General features: G+C 46.2%; 1 long non-coding RNA gene across 1 annotated transcript; it reads left to right on the plus strand.

Annotated features, from left to right (window-relative positions):
• The first annotated feature begins 7054 nt into the window (after window positions 1-7054).
• On the plus strand, window positions 7055-23121 carry LOC308623334. Its single transcript, XR_014016807.1, has 3 exons — window positions 7055-7427; window positions 16828-16882; window positions 23101-23121. It is a non-coding gene; the product is annotated as an uncharacterized lncRNA (long non-coding RNA).
• Window positions 23122-24113: the final 992 nt, after the last annotated feature.

Below are 24113 nucleotides of genomic sequence, written 5' to 3' on the forward strand. Positions count from 1 at the left end.
GTGCCCTTGCCATCATACTACACAGCTGCCACCAAGCCTCAAAGACACCACATGTGTCCCTATCTTCCAGGGCAAATGTGAACTGGAGAGCAGTTATAGTGGAGTGAAGGAAATCTGCTTTTTATTTTTAATTTTTTTTTATTACACAGCGGATCCATGCTCATTTGGAAAAGCTGCAAAATAGAAAATGATTTTTTAGAAAAGGAAGAAAAGACATTCCCCCATAATAATACCACCCAGATGTAGCACTGTTAACATCTTAGTGTATTCCCCTAAGGACAAAGGAAACGGTTTTAAAATGCATTACATTTACGGCATCTCCAGGGCGGACGCTGAAGGAAACCCCATCCACTTGGCTTTGCCTGAGGAGAGGAAGGATGTGAAATATGACCTTGTGGGCTGTGTGTGTGTGCGCGCGTGCGCTCTCGAGCGTGCTTGTGCACACGTGTACACACCTGGTACTTCTCTGTCCGGGCCAGGGAGGTTTGGCACACCAACACGTAGCCAAGTTGCTGGGGGATTTATTACAACCTTAGCAGAGAGTGTTTCTTCAAGCTAGAGGCAGGGCAGCCATGGCTCCGGGCGGCAAAGTGGCTCACCCTCTGGTTTGGTTCAAGTTCCTCCAGGCAGGAGAAGGTTGTTTCAGTTTAATTCCATCCATTTGGTCTTCTATGCTGCCTGCTGAGAGGTTGGGGCCCTACGTGCTCCCAGGGCACTGCAAGGCCCCCTTTCATCATGTTCCTTACACATAAAATGTCTCATTTGTGACCCGCTCCCTTGCCCCTCCCCCAACCAGAAGGTCAGCCCCCAGGAGGAGGCCTCATCTGCCTTGTTCACCTGTACCTACCTCCTGGCACCTGCCGCTCTGTCTGTCAGGTTGTCGTACTCAAAACATGTCTGAATTGACTGCAGGGTTTGGGGGTATGCACGAGAGAGTTGCCAAGGGCATTCACAATTCGTATCTAGTAAGAACTAGATCCTGCTCAAGGGGGGCAGTCAGTGTCCCAGGCACCTTCTCTATGTCATCTGTTTGTGACACAGACCCACCAAAGTCAGATGGCCACCACCTGGAGACAGAAGAGGCAGGCTTACATTTTTTCTTTGAAGAACTGTAAAAAGTGTTCCAATGTATTATGCACCTGTCTGTCCCCAACTAGAGAGGTGGAATAAAATTGAGTGAGGCGGATGAAGTGGAGTCAGTAGCAGCTTCTGCAGATTCCATCCTCCAAGTACAGCATCTAGGAGGTAGTGAGAAGCAGCGTTACGAGCAGCAGACTTGGAGTCAGATGACCTGGGAATCAAATGCCGTGTCATGTACATTTCAGCTGTGTGAGTTGAGGGAGTTTTGTTGACCTCTCTGAGCCTCAGTTTCCTCATCTGTGAAATGGGAACAACACCGCTAAATTTTCAGTGTTGAGCTACTTCAGTGAGATAAAAGTGAGAGTTGCTGGCGTAGTGCCTCGGCAAACTGTCTGGGTCTGAGTATATATACTTTTCCCTCTGGGAAGATCTCCTTTAACCTTGAAAATCTGAAAGCAGTGCCACGTACACGACTCCTGAAGCTTTTGCATGAGGAGTGCATTGATCAGTTTTGCCCCTGGACAGCTCCCACTAAACTGCATCTCTATACATGGACATAGAACCATCTCCTCGTGAATCTCAATTAGAAGATGCTGGAGCACAGCTCCAGGCAGTGAGGCTGAGTGGCCCTCCCGGAAGGCCCGGAAGCCCACTCTCAGCACCAGTCAGGACCAGTCAGGGCTGAAGGAGAAAATGAGCAGGCTCTGCCTATAGGGATCCCCTTTTTTCTGCTTGGGTTGGGTTGGAGAGGTCCCTTCTCTAGCAGAAGTCCAGGTTTGCAGGCTGAAGCTGAGGACCAAGGTTTCAGATGGTAATCCCAGAACCAGGACATTAGGAATGCCCTGTGGCTCCCCTGCCTCTGGACTCCTTCCCTCTCTTTGGGCATATTTCCTGTCGAAGGGACTCTGGGTGCTTCAGGCTCTCTCACTGTGGTTTCTTCTCTCCCCATCACAAATTATCGCTACCAAGTATGACTCGCTAAACCTAATTGCTTTGACAGTCAGATCCATGTGAAAAAGTTACTGGGTCACAGTTTGCAAGGTGTGACAACTTACAGTTAACTAGGGTCTTCCTGCAGATCTCACCTGAATTCTCTGGGCGGGAGGACTGGAAATCGTGTCCATCCCGCCTCCAGGGTCTTCCCGTCTTTCCACAGCATCTGGAAAAGCAGTCACAAGTGTTAAGTATTTGTCGTCTTTGATCGAGACCAGTGTCCCAGCCCAATTTTATGGATGAGAAGTCTAAGAATTTGAGGGGTGAAGTGACCTCTCCAAAGTCTCTTGGTAACTTTGTGGCAGAACGTGGGGTAGGGGTGCGGGTACAGATCTCCTGACCCCTTTCCAACTGCCTGTCCCTAGTGCTAGAATCTTTCCACTCAAACTGTGATCTGTAGACCAGCAGCACTGGTGTCACCCGGGAGCCTTTTAACAATGCAGAATCTCAAATCCAACCTGAGACCTATCGAAACAGAATCTGCATTTTAACAAGATCCGCAGTTGATTCATATGCATTTAGACTTTGAAAAGCCCTGGTCCAGGACTCACTTTTTCCCCCTGGTTCCTTTCTCATTATCATTTTAACTCCCAGGGTCTGTGAACCTCCGAGGCTGAATTTAGCACAATCTCAACACATAATGTTCGAGTCCCAGTGTCATCACATACAGTGCAGTTTTCCAGTGGAAAAGATTTCTACTCTGCTTCTGACATTTTTTCCTTTGGCTTATTTAAAATTCTAAAAAGAAAAGCCTCATTAATGGAGTCCTTTTTAGAATGGGCAGGAGAATCCTTAAATTTCTAGCAGAAAAGGTATGATAGACACTTAATAAATAATCATAACTGGGTGGTGAAATGTATGTGAAAGTACTTAGTAAATTATAAAGCAGCGCACAAATGTTACTGATTATAATTCCTCGGCTGTAGGAGCACAGAATGAGATCCTTCATGAGCCCATTCAGGGTGAAAATGTTTTTCAGGAATATGATATGAAACTTTAAAGTTTTCTAATTATTTTCATTTTATTAGACATCCAGGGAGCTAGACTTGTGGTTATCAACCCTGGCCATGCATCGGAATAATTTGGGGAGCTTTATTTAAAGATATATGACCCCGGGCTCTGGACCTAGATTCTGTTTCTTGAGGTCTTGAGGGTGGGACTGGGCAAGGGTCTATTTTTAAACTCTCCCAGGTGATTCTAATACACAGTAAGATTGGAGAACCACTGAGCTGGAAAGTTGTTACTTCCAGGTTTATGATAAATATATGCGAGTGAGCATTTTATCCATACTGATGATACGGCTGAAGTCCAAGTTTTCTAATTTCTACATCTTAGTGATAATCAAACCACCAGGAGATATAGCTGGAACTGAAATACTAACGGCTGCTGATTCCAAAGGGTATTAAGTTGGTAGTGACCATTTCATCCATCATTCATTCTTTCACAATTTCATGTCCTCGACCAGTTAACATAACAACATCAAGGACTGAGTGAAATCCTGACGGTCTGTTTGTGTACAGACTTGTACCCCAGCATCAACAAACAAGTTCCATGTGGTCTTTACTCCAACGATTAGACATTTTGACAACGCAGGTCTGAAAGAATATTGATGAGGATTTAGGAGGCCTAAATTGGAGGGAATGTTCTTTCCTGCAGTTGTCTGATGCTGAGTCAGTTTCCTGCTCTGAAAAATTGAGGGTGTTGGACCAGTGGTTATCGAAGCTGGCTGACCATCAGATACACCTGGAGAGCTTTGTAAAGCCACAGATTTCAAGATCCTAGAGTTACCGAATCTAGACAGCTTGGGAGGGGAGAGGAGTGTTGTAAAGAAGGAGTTTTAAAAGAATCCTGAAAGCGGATTGGACGATCACCTGTGTTTGGAGCCATTGAACAAGATAAGCTCCTAAGTTCTCGGCTCTAAGAATCTATGACGTGACACCTATTTAGTTAAATTCTTATATCAGAGGAAACTGGTCTGGGGTTGAGGCCTGGCCAGAGGGCAGGGTCTACCGGGGGTAAACCGGAAAATGAGAAAAATAGTAAGAGGCCTCATCTTTGACTACCTCCGGTGTGTGTCTCAGGATTTTGTGTTCATGAAGCTTCTGTTTAGGTCTTTTCATCATAGTGATATTGCTCAGTGATGAGCTTTCATCTCATCACATTACCTTTAAAAACTGTTGAAAAGGTGCCCCTTGGGAACAGCGTTCTTGTAGGGAATATTGCTTTTCCTGCTCCCCACCGCACCTCACTTCTGCTCTAAGTCTGAGTTTCATTGTGCAAAAGAATCTTGAAAAGCTGGTTTCAAATACAGATCTCTAGGCCCTCCTCTGATTCTAACACAGGAGATTTGGGTTGGGTCTAGAAATCTGCATTTTTATGAGCATCTGAGACATCCAAACTGCTTTGGATCTCCCTGTAAAACTTAGTTGGCAGCCTTTCTCAAACTTCCCTTCTGATAAGCATCTCTTGGGTCCTTCAGCGAATGAATGGATCAATAAAATGTGGTGTATCCGTTACAATAGAATATCATTCAGCCATAAAAAGAAATGGCGTATGGCTACCTGCTACAACATGGATAAACCTTGAAAACATTATGCAGAGTGAAAAAAGCCAGATGCAAAAGGCGATACACTGTGTAATTCATTTATGTGAACTTTCCAGAATAGGCAAATACATAGAGACAGAAGGTTGATCAGTGGTTGTCAGGGGTTTGGAGGGAGAGAGGAATGCAGTGGGACTGCTGATGAGTAGGGGTTTCTTTATCGGGTGATGAAATATTCTCGGTGATGGTTGCACAAATTTGTGACTATATTAAAAACCACTGAACTGTATACTTTAAAAGGGTGAATTTTATGGCATGTGAATTATATCTTTAAAAAAACTCCCTGGAAGTTTGCTTAAAAAAACAGATTCCTAGGCCCAACCCCAAATCCACTGATGTAGTACCTCCAGGGTAGGAACCTAGGAATCTGTTTTTTAATAAACTCCCCAAACGATTCTTATCAAAATCGAAGTTTAGGAAGAGCTCCTTGGTGCACTGCAAGCCTGAGCCGCCCTTCCTCATGGACCCTGGAGACTCCATCTGTGGTTAGCAGCCTCTAACATGGCCCCCGTGGTCCCTGCTTTTGGTGTTCTGATCCCCTTGAGTGTGAACTGGGCTTATTTACTCCCTTCCAAGAAATAGAATACAACAGAATTGATGGGATGTTGTTTCTGATTTTAGGTTTCTAAAAGAATGTAGCTTCCATCCAAAGAACATATACAAATGACCAATAAGCATATGAAAAGATACTCAACATCACTAGAGAAATGCAACATCATTAGAGAAATGCAAATCAAAACCACAATGAGATTTCACCTCACACCTATCAGGATGGTCACTATAAACAGACACACACAACACACACACACAGAGAAAATAACATGTGATGGTGAGGATGTGGAGAAATTGGAACCCATACGCACTTTTGGTAGGAATATTCACTTGTGTAGCTGCTGGGGAAAACAGTATGGAAGGTCCTCAAAAATGAAAACTAGAAGTACTGTCTGATCCAGCAATCCCACTTTTAGGTATATATCCAAAAGAATTGGAAGCAGAGTCTTTTTTTTTTTTTTTCTTTTTGCGGTACACGGGCCTCTCACTGCTGTGGCCTCTCCCGTTGCGGAGCACAGGCTCCCGACGCGCAGGCCCAGCGGCCATGGCTCACGGGCCCAGCCGCTCCGCGGCATATGGGATCCCCCCAGACCGGGGCACGAACCCGTATCCCCTGCATCGGCAGGCGGACTCCCAACCACTGCGCCACCAGGGAGGCCCGGAAGCAGAGTCTTGAAGAGATATTTGCACACTCATGTTCACAGCTGCACTGTTCAGAATAGCCAAGGGGTAGAAGCAACCCAGATGCCTATTGATGGATGAATGGATAAAGAAAATGACGTATGTACATACATTGGAATATTACTCAGCCTTAAAAAGAAGGAAATCCTATCACATACTACAACACGGATGAACTTGAAGACCTCCTAGATTAAGGGAAATAATCTAGTCACAAAAACCAAATAACTGTCAGTTCCACTTATATGAGGTCCTTAGAGCAGTCAAATTCAAGTAGAACAGTGGCTGCCTCGGGCTGAGGGGAGTAGGAAATAGGGAGCTCTTCCATGAGGATAGAGTGTCAGTTTTGTAAGATGAAAACGTTTTGGAGATCTGATGCACAACAATGTGAATATACTTGACACTACTGAACTGCACCCTTAGAAACGGTTAAGATGGTTTTTTTAAAAAAAAGTAGATTGCAGCTTCCATTTCAGGCTCTCTCACTCCCTCTTGGTATGTTCACTCTCTGGCTCTGGCTCTCGTTCAGATCATCAGCTGCCATGTTGGGAAGACACTCAGACAGCCTATGGAGAGACCCATGTGGTGGGAGTAGAGGCCTGCCAACAACCATCTGGGTGAACTTGGAGGTGAGTCTGCTGAGGCCTGCCAACTTGTGAGTAAACTTGAACTGGACCTTTAACCCCCAAGTCAGGTCTTCATATGAAACTGTAGCCCCGGCAAACGGCTTGACGGCAACCTCGTGAGGGATCGAGGGACACTCAGCTGAGCTGCGTGTGATTTGTGGGATAATGAAGTCTTGTTGTATTAAGCTGCTAAATTTGGGGGTAATTTGTTATGCAGCAATAGGTGACTAATAACACCATCCGATGCATTTTGCTCAGTTAGATTGTGGTGCAGACCCCACCGTGTTGCTCCAGCTGTAACTCTGCTTTTCAGGATATGAAAGAACACACACACACACACACACACACACACACACACGTGTCAAATAGTAGGACCCCCAAAATGTCCACATTCTAAGCCCTGGAACCTGTGAATATGTTAGGACACATGGCAAAAGACCATTGCAAATGTAATTAAGGTTACAAACTTTAAAATAGAGAAATTATCCTGGATGATCCAGTGGGCCCAGTTGAATCACATGAACCCTGAAAAGCAGAGACCTTTCTCTGGCTGCAGGTAGGAGGGATTTAGCAGAAGTCGAAGTTGGAGAGATTTGAAGTGTGAGAGGGACCCCGCCATTGCTGGAGGGGACAATGTGACCAGCATGAGAATGAATGTGGGCAGCCTCTAGGGGCAAAGACCAGCTCCCAGCTGACAGCCAGCAAGGAAGCGGTAGGTACCTCAGCCCTACATCCGTCAGGAACTGAATTCAGCCAAAAACCTGAACGAGCTTGGAAGCAGTTTATCCAGGATGTCTCCAGGAGGGAATGCAGCCCTGCTGACACCTTCATTTTGGCCTTGTGAAACCCAGAACGGAGAAACCAGTCCAGCCAACTGGGACTTTGGATTTACAGAGGTATGGGATAATAAATTTGTGTTATTTTCAGTTACTTAGTTTGGGGTAATTTGGGCAGCAATAGAAAACTAATGTAATTATATGGATATGATATTTATTGGTTTTGAGTACTTTCCTATCAGGTATCATAGCTATGCAGATGTTTCACGATGCTATTTATCATTTTCCACTTACCCCACTGAAGCACTCATTCACTATCTCAGTGCCTCTCTGTACTGCAGGCTTGAGTGTTCCATGCATTGTTTTTCAAGGCTCTCTGGGAAAGACACTCCTTCTTTGGGAGCCTGGCGTCTGGCTGGAGAAAGACTGAGTGCCTCCTGGTTGTTTCTGAGGCGACTAATCAATATGTACCATTAGGACGACAACTCCATGCATCACTAAGCTTTGACCTCTGTGCCCCAGAGCCGTCTCAAGATGCCAATTGATGTACAGGCAATATACATATTCCTCAAATGCAATATCCCTTTCACAGACTTCCCTGAATTAAATTTTAGAGGCTTTAGCCATGGCAAAATAATGTTGCTAATGTACCAGCAAGCCCAGAATATTTAGAAAGTGTGCTTGGATGAAAGTAATTGTGTTTATGCTTTCTAAAAAGGTGTTTTGGATGGACACTGCATTTGGACTGATGGCCAGCTGTTCCTGTCTTCTACACAGCTGGGTGGTGCTGGCATAAACTGTCTCTTAAGTCAGCCATGAAAACAAGTACATACCTACAAGCCCAAGACCTGAAAGCAAGCAGTTGCCCCCCTCTAGACATCGCAAGGCAGGCCTAAAAGAGCCTGAAAGAGCTTTAACTGCACTTTTCTTTTATCTACAACTTTTGGAATTTTATTTCCCCAGAAGTATGCGTTTTTCAAGGAACTCTTCCTAATGGTCTGCCGTCACATAACATTGTGGTGCTCTGAGTAAGAGGGGAGGATACTCCTGTTTTCCTGGATCTGTCCAAATGGGATCAATTGCCAAACAGTTGTTTGGATTGAATCCAAATAGTTAATCTAATCAGGCTTTCAAGAGGCAGTTATTTTGATTAAAGGAGTCATATCTGAATGACCTTTGGCAGCTTTTTATATCTAATCAGTGGGTCCCACACACTTAGCCCTTCTGTGGAACCAGGGAGTGTTGATTGCTCAGGTGAAAAGGGGTTTATCGGAAGAGAAGACTCATGAAACCCTATTGAAGAAAGGATAGCTGAGCCTCAAAGGCACTGAAATGCCATTAAGAATCCAAAAGGGCTACTGCCTCTGTCTCTTTTTGGAGCCGCCTGGCCTCCCATCATTGCTTTACGTGGAATTCTCTGCTTACTAGTTGGTGTGCGCAAGGCTGAGAATTCCGTTGGCCTTGAGTTTACATCACTGTGAGTTCTGTACCCATAACCATCATGATGAACTCCATCCTGAGTCTGAATTCTGATCCACTCAATTTTAAATTCCCAGGAGAGAATTTGATTGGCTTGGTGTGGTCACGTGTCTAGTTCTGGTCCAATCAGCTGTACCCAGGATGAGTCGGGATCACAAGACATGAAGGCCTGGCTCCTCCAGGTGGTGGATAGGGCAGGGAGAAAATGATGCCTCCAGAATTTTTTCTGAACTGGTAATAGCAGATGCCTCTTTGCTACTTCTTTTCTTACCAATCTGCATACTTTTTAAGGGTAGAGGGGTTTTCTCATCTTTGTCTTCACCACCATACTTAGCTCAGTGCCTTATATAAAGATGCTCAATAAGTTTAAAAAAAAAAGTTTTTCATGCCAACTTCCAGTCATGTGTACCTCTAATAGTCCTTACCATGCTGGTCTTAACCCATCTGAGTGTTTAGGCAAGAAAAGCAGGGTCAGATGGGCTGAGCACTCCTGCATTCTTCTAGCACTGCTTAGGTTAATAATAGCTATTATGTATTGTCCATTTTCCAAGAGCCTAACGTAATGCAAAGTGCTTTATACATCATTATCCCATTTATTTGCTATGATAACCCTATAAGGAAAGTGGAGTTCAGAGAAGTTCAGTAAGTTGCCCAAGGTCACATAGCTCCAAAGAAGTATGGTCGATTCTAAACCTAAATCTATAGCCCTGTCCTCTGAAACACTGTCTTTGCCTTCCTCCTGGGACAGGAAGAGTTGTGAATGAGGCTGAGAGATGAAGCTAAGAGGAGAGGTGTTGGCTGAATCAATGCCAATTTTGTGAACTAAACAAAGTTGTTCTGTGCTAACAGGTTTTGAAAGCTTTTTGAACATGGCTTTGCACCTTTCACGGTTCTGAGGTTTTCCTACAACTCTTCTTAATTGAGTCTTTCCAGGCTGAGCTGCAGGATTTAAGTAATTCAACAACAGGAAAAGAGTCCTCCGAATTCTCTTCCTTCCCCTTTAAGCTGGGTGAGAAGGTGTCCCCCAGCTTTCTGCTTTTAACCACTGGAAAACATTCCAGGGAATCCGAGACAAGACCTGGATCAGGGCCGTCATTTTTTATTGTGCTTTGCACAGTGAGGGCTAAAATCCAGGCTGCTCTCCACTCATCAAGTCATGTACCCTAGCACCAGGCTGGCTGTATTGCTTAGAGGGAGAGGTGCCCTACTCTAATTCACATGCTAGGGCACCATGTGGGTGCACTGTGGTCCAGAGGCAGCCTTGAATGGATTTAACATTGTTTCAGATCCCCCCTGCTTTAGGTTTGGATTATGATTTGTGATGATGCCATTTCTGGATAATACCTCTAATCTCTGTATTGGTAAGAGGAATCCAAATTTTTTTCTCAAGGGAGAGAGGGGTTGACATTGGTGCCTAGAACTGAGTTTTCACATGCTGGTGGGAAGGCGGGGTCATCTCCTTGACACTTCCCAGCTGGTCTCTCCACCCACAACCCTAATCCAAGCCACAGTGGGTAGTCTTGGGAATGGTGGGGAAAGAAACTGAAAACTCAGTTAGCAAAACAACTGGTCCCAGCCTTAGAGCTGGCCAGTGTTAACCCCGAGAGAGGCTGGCTTGCCTTAGAGCTCTTTTCTTTCTGAGGAATCTGAAAGTCCTTCCACCCAACCCCCAGGACACTACAGGCACAGCTAAAGGGTTACATATAGTATTTATGCCCTCTTTACTTCTGTTTCTAGATACTGTTAAGATGCCTTTCCAACATGCTGCCATGATTTAAGTTAGGCATGTGTGCTCATCCTGAAATATACACACTGGAATATATTTGGAACAGAGATAGGATTTTAAAGAAACAGGGAGATGATGAGTTTCAAGATCCCCTTCCTCCTGCCCCTCCACCAGGCTCATTCAATACCTGAAGTTATTTATAACGTGGCATGACCTTGGTAGTAATGCATAGTGGTGAAAAAACAATCGATCTGAAGAGACAGATCTGGGTGGGTTCCGATCTTCTCTCTGCCACTTAACTAGCTGTACAACCTTAAGCAAACTGCTTAAACACTCTAGGCCTCATTTTCCTCATCTGTAAAACAGAGATAGTAAGTTTCTTCTCCATAACCTCATTGTGAGCTTCCATGAGATAATGCATGTAAAACAGTGAGGACAGGGCCGAGAACACAGCACCCATAAATGCCAGTACTTCTCACGTCTCGAGATGGGAAGCTAAATTCTGGTTGAGACCTTGAACACCTGAGACAGTTTTTGTCACCTTTTGTTGGAGGTCCCCCAGTACTCCACGTGAACGCTTTCAGAATTTGATCCTAGTTCGCAAACCTTGTCCGCGTCGTTACTCCCATCAGGAAGAGGTTCTGGTTACCATGACGTGCACTTAGCCGTTGGCATGCCTCTCTGTCTCAGTCTCCAGGCCCCAGAAGTGCAATGTTAGGCCAGGGAGCTTGTCAACAAGGGCGCAAAGCTGAAAGGAATGGGCCGTCCATTGGACGTACTTTAGTTGCAAAGTTGTGTGGAAAAATGAAATAGTGAAAACTCAGGGCACTGGTGGAGAGACAGCGCTCGTGGCAGCAAATTTTCCATTCTTGTGCACAACTGCTTCTCTGTCTGGGATAAAACAAAACTTCCCAGTGGCTTCTTTTTAATCTAAGGAGGCAGTCAGTGGATGCCGGGATGAGGCAGCCCTTTGTTAGCTGCTACTAGGAACCTCTGGCAAGTTATTGAACCGCTATATAGCCCAGTTTTCTCCTCTATAGCATGGAAATGTTAATAGCATCCACCTGTCTCACTTACGTTTTGAGGATTAATTGGGATAATGAATGTAAAGTGTCTGGCACACAGTAAGCACTCAGTAGGTATACTTTATGGCCAGCATCATCATAATTATTACCTACATCTTCGTGATACTCAGTATATGATTTGCAAAGCAATCAGCCTTCTGTTCAAAGTTGGTAAATAGATGGTGGATGTCATATCTCTGTTGTGAATATCAACTATGAAATTTAATCATTCTTTTCAAAGCTCTCTTAAGGGCTTGTCCCATTCTGTAAGCTCTCTGGTTTGCTTCCCCATGGCCCATGCTCACCCTCTGAAAGGATGCTTTCCTATGGCAGACACTGCTGGTTACCACCCCAACTGCCAGCCCCCCTTCTTTCTTGTGAATAGAATACCAATTCTGTTCAGGCAGCCATGTGCCATGTGCCTGGCCCCAGGAGAGGAATCATAATTGATGTAAGCCATTTATGGCTGTCCCCTTTGCCTTTATCTTAATCGGTCCAGGAGAAGGCATGTGATTGAGTTTCCAGTGAGATATAAGGGAAAGTCTCCCAGTAAAAGGAGAGAGCAGTGTGGGGTGAGCCTCATTTTGGCCCCTGCTGTCTTCCTTCCTGCTTCAGGTACTGTCAGGTGAGAATGTGATGCTTGGAGCTACAGCTGCCATTTTGTAACCACGTGGTTATAAGCATGAGGATGACAGAGCAGAAAAATAGAAAGAGGCCAGCTTCTTAATGACATTGCTAAGCTGCCAGGCTGACTCTGGGGATGCTTGCCTCCAAATTTCTATTTTAGTATACAATAACTGTTCTTATGATTTGGCCTATTGTGAATCTGATTTTCTGCTGCTTAATTGATACCCTCCTTTTCAGTTTGCCAAGTCTGGAAGATGACTGCTATATAAATTCTGCCCAGATATAAAGACATTCAATTCCCATTTTCTTCCTCTATATTTGGATAATCAAGTGTCTTTAAATAAATTCCACATTCACCATTATAGTGAAACGGCTCTTGAAAAGGTCACCAATGACCTCTTGATTGACGTGTCCAACAGCTTCATCTAATTTCACGTCTTGCTGAACCCTTGATCCATTGGACAGCTTGACCACTTTCTTATTCTTAAAGTGAGTCCCTTCCTTGGCAGATGTCACTGTTCTTTCTGCGTCTCTGGTCACTCTATTTCCCCTTCTCTTTCTGCCCTTCAACCATGGATGAACCCCGACACTCTGCCCTTTGCCTTTTCCTTCTCATCTCTCACTAGGCGCTTTCCCTGAATGCTTTCTCCACTTCTAAGCCTCCACGGGCCCGAGTCATCCCCACATCTGTGTGTCCTGTGCAGGTGTTTCCTCAGCAGCAGATCCACCTATCTCTCTGTGCACAGAACGTGCCCACTTGGACGTCCCCTCAGGACTATAGACACCATTATTTCTAAACTGAACTATGTCCCCTACAAATCACTTGTCCTCTATGACACACCTCGCCACTCACGCTAGCCCTCAGCTGGAAACCTCAGAGTCATCCTCAGCAATTCCTTCTATCCCAACATCCAGTTAATCACCACCAAGTATAAGAATGTCTCTATTCTCAGGAGTCTGTGGCAGCTTCCTCATGTTCACGGCCATGGCCTCTGTTCATCATCTCTGTATCGCAAAAGCCTCTCATGCACCTCGGATCTCTTCCCTTCCCAATCATCTGCATTGCTGTTAGAGTGGATTTTCTAAAAGCAAATTGAATCAGATTGTTGGATTTGAAATTTTCCAAGCGGATAAATGTGTGTGTGAGAGGTGGATGGGTGGGGAGACTGTATCAGCCCATCATGCCCTCCAAATAAAGTCCACACTTTAAAACATGGCACAGAAGACCCTCTAGTCACTCTGGGAACAGACTGGATTTTGTGTTTCGTCTCCTACCGTCTCCCCTCCACCTTCCCTGCATCCTCAGCTCGACCTCCCGGGGACTCCTCTTTCCCTCTGCTGTGTCCTCTGATTAGGTGCCAGACCCCCATTCCCCAGCATTCTGAGCTCCTAACATCCTCTGCTTCTCACATCAAACTGCACTTCTTTCCCAAAGCATCCCCTGAGCCTAGGACTAAACCAGAGTTTCTCATCTTCGGCACTGTCAACATCTAGGGTTGGATAGCTCTTTGCTGTGGGCCGTCCTGGGCATTGCAGGATGTTGAGCGGCATCCCTGGCCTCTGCCTGCTCGATGCCAGGAGCTCCCTTCCCCCACAGCTGCAGCAAGGAAAACACGTCCAGAGACGACAAAATATTCTCTGGGGGACAAAATCGTCCCACCACCCCCGTTGAGAGCCATTGAACTAGACTGAGTTCCCTTCTTATCACCCCATAGCTCCCTGTTTTTCCCCGATCATAACACCCATGGCGCATTTTTTAAATGACTCGTCTGACTGTCTCATCTGTTTCAACCGACTGTTATCTCCAAGAGGGCATCTCCCAGGGCCTGGCACCCAATAGGCATGCAGTGTAGCTTCATGAAAGAGACGGCTCCATGATGGAAGCAACCTTGCTTGTCCTCTGCCTAGTGCCCAGTATGGTGCTTGCACACAGGAGGGCTCATAAATATCTGCTGAGTGAAGGAACAACCGCAGGATCCCATTCAAACACTCGTTTCCCTGTGAAACTTTTAAGTATCCGAGTGAACGTTAGAATCTTTTGTTCTCTTTACCCGGTACTATTTTGTGCATGCCCCTGTCCTCCAGCACTCATTCCACTGAATGATAATTACAACCAACTTGTTAAGAAATGTTGGTAGAAATTAAACCGTGCTCTCTCTCTTCAGGCCTTTCTCTAGAAACAGGAAAACTAGGTCCCTTCCTGTTCCCAGGGATCGCATGGTCTCCCTTTTCCTTAAACTGCTACACCTGTTCTGCCCCCCGCTGCTCTCAGCCACACCCTCCATACACGCTCATCCATCTTCCTCGGCTGACTTCAAAGAGGGGGACGGTCTCAGAGCTGCTGAGAATTAAGAACCGACTTCCATTTGAAGGCCCCCTTTTGCCCTGCGCTTCCTGACTGCACTCCCAGCCCTGGCAATGAATTCTGAGAGGTCTTAATAGCACGGTGCTCGCTCGCAGCCTCTCCCGCCGGGAGATGGGATGGGAAAGATCACCTCTGCAGCATGCCCATCCCTGATGACTTGAAATGCACGAGGCTACAGTGGGCTCCACGCTGGAAAGGAGCCTTGTATTATTCAAGTGAACAAAGCGGTGGTCAAAAAGGAGAGCAGCCTGCTTGGGAAAAGAGATCAGGAGTCAGAGAAGAGTTGGGTGGCTTTTTCTGCACAGTAGACGGTTAATATGTATTTTTTAGTCGCAAAGGCCTGTAGGGAGAAGATGCCGAAGTTAATATTTATATTTGGCACCCAATCCTCCGCATAAATAACAGCACGGAGGCCCGGTGTTTGGTTTGAGGTCAGCTCCGTTTAAACAGCCAGGCCAGGTGCAGACCCACACGCTGGACCTTTGAACTCACTGTGTAGCAATCCAGATGTTCAGCAGAGGTGATGAACTTGGGTCACTGATGATGAGAGAGTGTGCAGTGTTCTTCTAGCATCTTCCACGGGGAGCCCTGGACAGTAGACTTGGCCCCGAGCCCATTTTCCTCGCTAGAGTCAAGAAACAGTAGCAGCTGCAGTTGTTGCTAGGGATGAGGGATCATCCACTGGGGAGTTGAAATAGCCAGGAGGGGGGGAGGTGGGTAGCAGGAAGGAGGTCATGAAATTGACCGTGCTTAGCCGCTGCCCTCGTTTGGATTACTTGGAGCCATTCTGCAACGGGAAAAATATTAGGCTTTAAATGACAGCCCTGACAAACATGATCCGTATGACCAAATCAGTCTCAAAAGCAACTGCTATCATTTATTAATGGAGGACTTGCCAAATTGCATGGTTCTTCTAGGGTTTTCCAAGTCCCACACTTTGCCTCAAAAATGTGCAGAGTGAGAGGGGTTTGAACTTTTTGAATTTAATGCAAAGCACATATGTTGTTTGGGGTTTGTTTGTTTTTACGGTTGCAAAATATGTTATATAAAAAAGAACCATATAGCAATAAAATGGTAATGTAAACACAAACCCTCCAAAAGGATGCAACATATTTCTAATGAAAGGAAACAACCACCTTCGCTTGATCCACAAAAAAATAAAAAAAGATGAAGAGGGGCCGTTTCATTCACAGATTGTGGAATCCTACTGTTTACTGCTCTCTGAATGAATATTTTTGAGGCAAGACTTAAAAAAAAACGGGAATTTTCAGAACCAAGCAGCTCCTGGCATAGCGGAAAGGGCGCTGATGTTGGCAGCCAGGCAGCTTGAATTCTGGTCTTGGCTGCTGACCCCCTGCTTCCTGGCTTCCACCCCCAGCACTCCATTCAAAGTGCTCTTGTCAAGGGTACCAGTGACCTTCTAATTGCTAAATCCAGAGGGCATTTTTCAGTCCACTTCTGACCCGACCTCTCTTCAGCAGATGACATAATTGCCCACTCTTTCCTCCTTGAAATCCTCTCACCCTGAGCCTTCAATGACACCATCCCATCCTGGTTATACTCCAGCTTTCCCTGTCACTCCCTCTCAGACCCTCCCTAGGCTGTTTTCTTTTCCACCAGTGGCTACCAGCAGCTGCCGTGTGCTGAGGTCATGCAGGCTCTGTGTGCATTTTCTTGTCAACTCCTCACAGCAACTCTGGGAGGTAGGACTTAGTGGTTCCACTTTACAGACAAGGAAAGTAAGGCTCTGAGCGATGAAGCAATCCTCACCCCAGGTCACATAGCTGATAAGTAGCTGGACTGGAATTCCCATCTAGGTTTGTTTGAATCCAGAGTCAAATTCTCAACAACCACACTGCTATTTATCTTCCCCAGGTAGCCCCCTAAATAGGTGTGTTCCCTGGAGCTCTGTGTTTGGCCCCTGTTTCTTCTATCTGCCCCGTCCCTGTAGAGGTTCACCTACAGCCTTCCTCTCATAGCCCCTCTATGATAGCTTCAAAATATAGCCAAAATCTGTCCTGTGCTCCACGTTTCCAGCTGTTCCCAAGATTTCTCCATTTGCATGTGCCACAGTCACCTTGTAGAGGTGGTGATGGTGGACTCATTCCATTCCTGATATTTTACGAAAGTCCGTGATTGCTTAAGGAGTGGGCGCATGACCTGATGCTGCCAGGAGAGATTGCTGGGAATGTCTAGCAATAAGGGGTTATTCCCCCTCTTTAATAGACACATGAAAAATGGTTCCTTTTCTTCTTCTAGATGATGTTGTGCCCTGTAATACTGGAGTGGTGACAGCCATCAGCAACCGTGAGGGGTAGGTTGAATCCAACAAGAGGAGGAGGGAATCTGGGTTCTTAATGACCAGCTGATTGTATCTTACTGGGACAGGGGCTTCCAGCTATGTTAAATAACACATTTTCTCATTGTATGGTTTTTTTGTTTTGTTTTTTTTTTGTTATTTGCAGCCAAAAGTATCCTAAGTGACACATCAAATTCATCGTATCTACAACTCAACTCATTTTCTCCTCCTCCAAACAGCCTCCCCTCCTAGGACTCTACCTCTGTTAATAGCACCATGATTGACTCATTCACCCAAGTCCGAAACCTGGACATCATCCCTGCCTCCTCACCCTGCCTCACCCCCAAAAGTGCGATCAGGAATTACATCCAGGAGATTCTACTATTGAAAATCTTTCGTGTTTTCTTTCCATTTACCTTCTCCTTGTTCTTTTCAGTTCTTTGCCATTTTACTGGTTTTCTGCCCCCTTTCTCAGTTTGACTCAAGCCACCACCATCTATATTGCTCCCAACGAGATTTTTAAAACTCAGTACCAATCCAGCAACTTCCTGGATTAAAATGTGTCGACAGTCCCCTTGTCTTCAAGATGAAATCCATCCAATCCACATGGTTTCTAAGATGCTTCGAGATGGTGCTTACCTCTCTGAACTCTCACTTCCACCACTCCACACATGCTCTAAGTTCTAGCCCACTGATTTTTATGGTCCACGAGCCAAGTGTCACTGCATGCGTGGTTCCGTGGACCTGGGATGTCCTCCCTGACTTGTCTCCCTGGACAATCCTGGTTGGCCAGTAGATTCTTATGCACCTCGGCTTGCCACTCATACAACATAGCATGTGTGAATTTCAGGCATGCCAGAAATAGCCTGCCTTATTTTCATCTCTCCCCTTGATTTTTATTTTGAACCCCCATCCCAACTCAATCTTGGTCCATTTGGTGCTTCCCCTTTCTCTGGCATTGTATCCAAGTTCTAGACTCTCCGGCATTGTATCCAAGTGTCAGGGTGCTGAGGGACGTTGTCTGCCTGGTCTCAGGGCATCTGTTCATCACAGGTTGCCATAGAGACAACCCTGGTTTTCTGTTCATGGCCCCTTCCAGTCCAGGAGTCATCTTGGCAATGCCCACTCCATGCTGGGTCCCTGGAATCTCTACAAGGTGGCTTTTGCTGTTCCCGTGTAGGCACCCCTCTGCCTGCTCTGAGGTCTTGCCACCTTCCTGCGGGTTTGTGGACGGACACCCCTGCTCTCTGGCCCTTGCCCTCTCCATCTCATTACCTCCTTGCCATCTCTCCCTCCCTCAGCACCTGGGAAGTTTTCTTGTCTCAAAAAAGCACTTCCATCTGCTTTCTTCTTCCAAACATTTGCTTATTCCTTACTTCCCCTAAGCTCCCCTGTGGGAATGTGGAGAGTTTAGAATTAGGGAACGTGAGAGGCAGAGACTGACAGGCCTTATTTGCTTGTACTGTGTCACGTTGCTTCTTCAGACAGAGAATTAACTGCTTGGGAAAGAGGAAAACGCCAGGAGACAGAAGAACACAGAGGGACCTTTACAATCACCTGGCCACTGCTGCCCTCCCCACCCTGCTGTCATTATCTGCTTATGGCCCATTTCTCCCAGCCCGTGTGTTCCAGCGGCCCAGGCCCGCCGTGGCCTCCCCTTCCCAGGGGTTGTCAGCACCTGGAAGCTGGCACATGGTAGGTGCCTCGTAAACAGCTGTCAAATCTAAAGCTAAAAGTAAGACGAGGGTAGACGTTGGAGCCAGGGAGAGCTGAATGAATCCTGCCAGCTGCCTTCCTGGGGGTGTGACCTGGGGCCAGTTTCCACAGCTCTGTCTGTGGGCAGTAGCCACGGGGAGGTGAGGACTCGAAGAGGAGGTGAGAGACGGTGCTCCTTAAAGCCCTGGCGTTTTGTACATCCCTTCCTCCTCGCCTGCCCAGATTCTGGCTCAATCTTATCATCTCTCCTCACCCTTCATGTGGCCCACACTTCTGTATCAGACACCTCTCCTTTGCAGATGCATTTGGTGAGACCAAACGTTTTTGCCCTGACCCTTCCAGGTGGGTCCCTACTCTCCCTCCAGTGAATGACTTTCAGGATTCTTGAGTTCCAGGGATTCAGTTTGTGATAAAGTACAGAGAACTTGGAATTCTGGTTCTGCCATGCCCTGGCTGTGGGAAGTCGGACAGGTTTCTTTTTTTTTTTTTTTGGTACACGGGCCTCTCACTGTTGTGGCCTCTCCCGTTGCGGAGCACAGGCTCCGGACGCGCAGGCTCAGCGGCCGTGGTGCATGGGCCCAGCCGCTCCACGGCATGTGGGATCTTCCCGGACCGGGGCACGAACCCGCGCCCCGTGCATCGGCAGGCGGACTCTCAACCACTGCGCCACCAGGGAAGCCCTGGACAGGTTTCTGAGTCTCAGTTTCCTCATCCGGAAGATGGGAATGATGGTAACTAGACTCAGGCTGCCTGGGTTCACATCTCAGCCCTGCCACTTTCCAAATATGCAGCTCAGGGCAAGTGACTTTTGTCTTCATTTCCTGTTTATAAAAGAGGCATCGGGGCTTCCCTGGTGGCACAGTGGTTGAGAGTCCGCCTACCGCTGCAGGGGACACGGGTTTGTGCCCTGGTCCGGGAAGATCCCACATGCCACAGAGCTGCTGGGCCCGTGCGCCATGGCCGCTGAGCCTGCGCGTCCAGAGCCTGTGTTCCGCAACGGGAGAGGCCACAACAGTGAGAGTCCCGCGTACTGCAAAAAAAAAAGAGACATCATCATAGAACCCATCTCACAGGATTATTGTTAGCGTTCACTGAGCTAACCTAAATTGTTCAGCACCTCGCCTGTAAGCGCTCCACGTATGTTGGTTATCATGATCCCACGGTGGCCTCTCTTTAGCTACCTACAAACTCATGACACTTTATTAGTCTGCTTGGGCTGCTGTAACAAAATACCACAGACAGGGTGGCTTAAAACAACAGAAATTTATTGTCTCACAGTGCTGGAGGCTAGAAGTCCATGATCAAGATGTCTGCCGGTTTGGTTTCTCCTGAGGCCTCTCTCCTTGGCTTGCAGACAGCCACCTCCTGCTGTGTCCCCACATGATCTTTTCTCAGTGCACGTGCATCCCCAATGTCTCGTCCTCTTCTTATAAGGACACCGGTCAGATTGGATGAGTTCCCACACTAACGGGCTCATTTTAGGTTAATCACTGCTTTAAAAGCCCTCTGTCCAAATAGTCACATTCTGAGGAATTGGGAGTTAGGGCTTAACATATGAATCTGAGCAGGGGACACAATTCAGTCCATGACAACGTGTAAAGAAACCCCACCATTAGACATTCTTTGGGGGAGCCTCTTTCTTAACCTAATTCTTCATTACTGTATCCCAGGGTGTTTGGGTTTAGGGGATTTCTTTTGTGGTTTACTAGAGAGAACCCGCTCTCAGAGAAGCAGGATTTGAAGCTCCAATTTAAAACCTGCTCATGGGTCTGTGGCCTGCCTGACCCTCAGCGAGCATCTTCATCCTGAGGAGGAGGATGGTAACTCACATGAGGGTGGCTGTGAGGACCAAGGGTACAGTGTGGGTGAAACCCTCCACAATCTCCACATCCCCAGGTTTTTGCCTCTGACCTAAAAAGACAGAACTAGGTGGATTGTCTTGATTTTCCTTTGCATCCTCAAAATTCTGTGACTGTGATTCTAAGGGTGGAAATTCAAGCATGAAGAACGAGCTGCTGGGGAAGCAGTTTCTGGGCCCAAGGCATCAGCAGATATTGTTGAATCAATGAAGGAAATCACACCCATCTTAGGGAGGCTCCCACTCTGCATATTTCCAAGGCCCAAACTGCAGCAGTGCCGATGTGTATCATTCAGTCCCTGGGTTCTGGCACGTGTGGCTTGTCTGCTTTGGCCAGAACTCACAGTAACGTGGGGCCATTAACTAGGTGTGCAAGGGGCAGAAAACCTACTTGTCTTTAAGAGGACCCCGGGATGCTCTATCAAAAAAGACCACTAAAAAAAAAAAAAAAAAAAAAAAGACCACTTGAACTTCCACATCTGTCCACCTTCCTCAGGCTCCCTCCAAAACCGGCTGGTTCTTGTTCAATGCAAGGTGTGCTCTAGAAGCAGAGATGAAGGGATGGAGTCAGAGAGTCAGATGCCGAGTTTGAATCCAAACCCTGTCCCTGGCTCTGGGCACATCACTGACTCAGTTTCTTCATCTATCAAATAGGGTCATAATAGTTCTTGCCTCACTGGATCATTTGCAGTTTCACTGGGGTAACATGTAAAAGTGCTTCATTCATTCCATCAATAATTTTTGAGCTCCTGCTATGTGTAGGAACATTTCCTACACTGTTCTAGGCACTGAGGACACAGAATGAAAGGAAGCAAAGCCATCGTCCTGAGAGAAATTAAATTGTAGTGGGAGAGCCAGGCAAAAACAGTGCACCATGCAGTGCCAAATCATGATAAGGATGTAAAGAAAAATAAAGCAGGATGAGCGGATGGCACTGACTGGGGGTGATACCATGTAAGATGGCTTAGTCAGAGAGGTCCTCTCTGAGGAGGGGGCATTTAGCAGCCACCTGAACCATGAGAGACATGGAGCCATGGGAATATCTGGGGGAAGAATAGGTAGAAAGGCCCTAAGAGGTGGCTGCACTTGGCAGGAAACTGCAAGAGGCCCGTGTGCCTGGAGCTGAATTGGGAGTGGATGAAGTCAGCGGGCCTTAAAGACTAGGGTCAAGATTCTGGATTTTAGGGAGTTCCCTGGCGGTCCAGTGGTTAGGACTCTGCACTTTCACTACCGAGGGCGCAGGTTTGATCCCTGGTCAGGGAACTAAGATCCCACAAGCCACATGACGCAGCTGAAAATAAAAAAGGATTCTGGATTTTATAACCTCTAAGCATTATATGTAATGTTTAGCTATTAATTCCATTTAGCTCATGAATCTCTCAGGAAAATGTATGATTTATTAATTTTTTATGTACTGTGAGGTTGGAATAAAAACAGAACATTTACTTTGTCATCTCAAAATTGATTAAGAAGAAAAGATCAACATCCTTGATACATTTTATATTGACATAATAAAGAATATTAAATGTAAAGACAGAAGGAAAATGTTAGAGGAAAAAAAAAAAGATTCTGGATTTTAACCAAAGTGTCATGAGAAGTCATTAGAGGATTTTCAGCAAGGGGAGTGACTTTGTCATCTACATCTTAGAAGGATCCTCTGGTTGCTGTTTGGAGAAGAGACTTTAAGGAATCATGGTAGTCGCCAAGCTGATCTCCAAATATTTCCTGCACCTCTCGGGCACATGGTGGGCTGCACTTCCTGTTGCCAACTGACCAGTGAGCTGGCGGCAGAAGTCCATGAGTGTCATTTCCATGGCAAGCACTCAGTTGCCAGTACAAGACCCTCCAGAGTTCCTTTTTCCTCTGTGTCGGCAACCAGTAGTGTTGGAGGTGAAGCCTGGGTTGCAGGGGGAGGAGACGGAAAAGAGCTGCAGCTGGCCTGCAGTGGGCACATCACTTCAGCAAGAAATCAACCTTTGTCAGGATAAATCATGAAGATTTGGGAGCTGTAACCATAACCTAACCTAACCTATCCTAACAGGTACCAGGAGCAAGAGGGGAAGTAGGGAGCCAGTTAGGAGGCGGGAAGGTGATCCCAGCTTGGACTGGAGTGAAAGCAACAGAGAGGATGAGGAGTGGTCAGGTTCAGGATATACTGAAGGTTAAGTACAAAGGATTTGCTGACGGATGGGAGGTAGGGTATAAGGCAAAGTGAAGAGTCACGGATGACTCCAGGGATTATGGCCTGAGTAACTGAGTGAATTACTGAAAAGAACACCCAGGAAAGCACAGGGTTACCCACAGTGTTAGGTGCACAGCAGAACTACAAAATGCTAGCTCTTTGGTTAGTACTATGAAGGGAGCAGGCAATGTAGCATGTAGAGGCTTTGGGACCTTTTCAATCCAAAACGATCAAGTGTCAGATTTGTTGAGGCATAATTTATGTACAGTGAAATTTGCTCTTTGGGGTGACTCGGTCTGAATTTTGACAAATTCGTTTTGTCTTGTCAGCACCTGAACAGTCGAGATGTAAACTGCTTCCGTCACTCCCCCAATTCCCTTTTTGCTGCTCCTCCCTTTGTAGTCACATCCTCCTTCCACCCCTGACCCCTGGCAACCACTGATCTGTTCTCCATCCCTGTCGTTTTGCCTTTTCCAGAATGTCACATGAATTGAATCACACCCTGTGGGACCTTTGGAGGCGGCTTCTTTCACTTAGTTTAATGCATTTGAGATTCACCAGGGCTGCACAGATGTGTCAATAGTTTATTCCTTTTCCTGGCTGAGTGGTATTCCATGGTGTAGGGGTACCTACCACTCTTTGTTTCCCATTCACCAGCTGAAAGACATTTGGGCTGTTTCCAGATTTTGGTGATGATGAATAAATATCTGAGTACAGGTTTTTGTGTGAACATATGTCTTTATTTCCCTTTGTAAATTTCTAGAAGTGGGATTGCTGGCTCATATGGTAAGTGTATGTTTAACTTTGTAAGAAACTGTCAAACCGTTGTTGCAGAGGAATCATACCATATTGCACTCCCACTGGTGGTGTTTGAAGGCGGCTCCATGTCTTCCCCGGCACTTGGGAATGTCAGGATTTTTTGATTTAAGCCATTCGAATGTGCAGTGGTATCTCACTGTGGCTTAATTTGCATGTCCCTAATGAATAATGATGTAGAGTGTCTCTTCATGTGCTTATTAACCATTCATACCTCTTTTTTGACAAAATGTCCATTCAGATCTTTTCCTCATGTTTCTTTAGGTTGCTTGTTTTTTTTTGTTTGTTTGTTTTTTTGCGGTACACGGGCCTCTGGCTCCGGACGTGCAGGCTCAGCGGCCATGGCTCACGGGCCCAGCCGCTCTGTGGCATGTGGGATCTTCCCGGACCAGGGCACGAACCCATGTCCCCTGCATCGGCAGGCGGACTCTCAACCACTGCGCCACCAGGGAAGCCCAGGTTGCTTGTTTTTTAATTGTATCCTAAAAGTTCTTCATGTATCCTGGATACAATTCCTTTATCAACTATGTGTTTTGCAAATATTTTCTCCCAGTCTTTGACTTGTTTTTCATTTTCTAAAGTGTCTTTCAAAGAGCAGAAGTTTTTAATTTTGATGAAGTCCAGCTACCAACTTTTTCTTTTATGGGTCATGTGGTTTTTTTGGTATCATATCT

This window comes from Mesoplodon bidens, assembly GCF_964165515.1.
Source record: "Mesoplodon bidens genome assembly, chromosome: 10".
Classification (NCBI taxonomy): Eukaryota; Metazoa; Chordata; class Mammalia; order Artiodactyla; family Ziphiidae; genus Mesoplodon; species Mesoplodon bidens.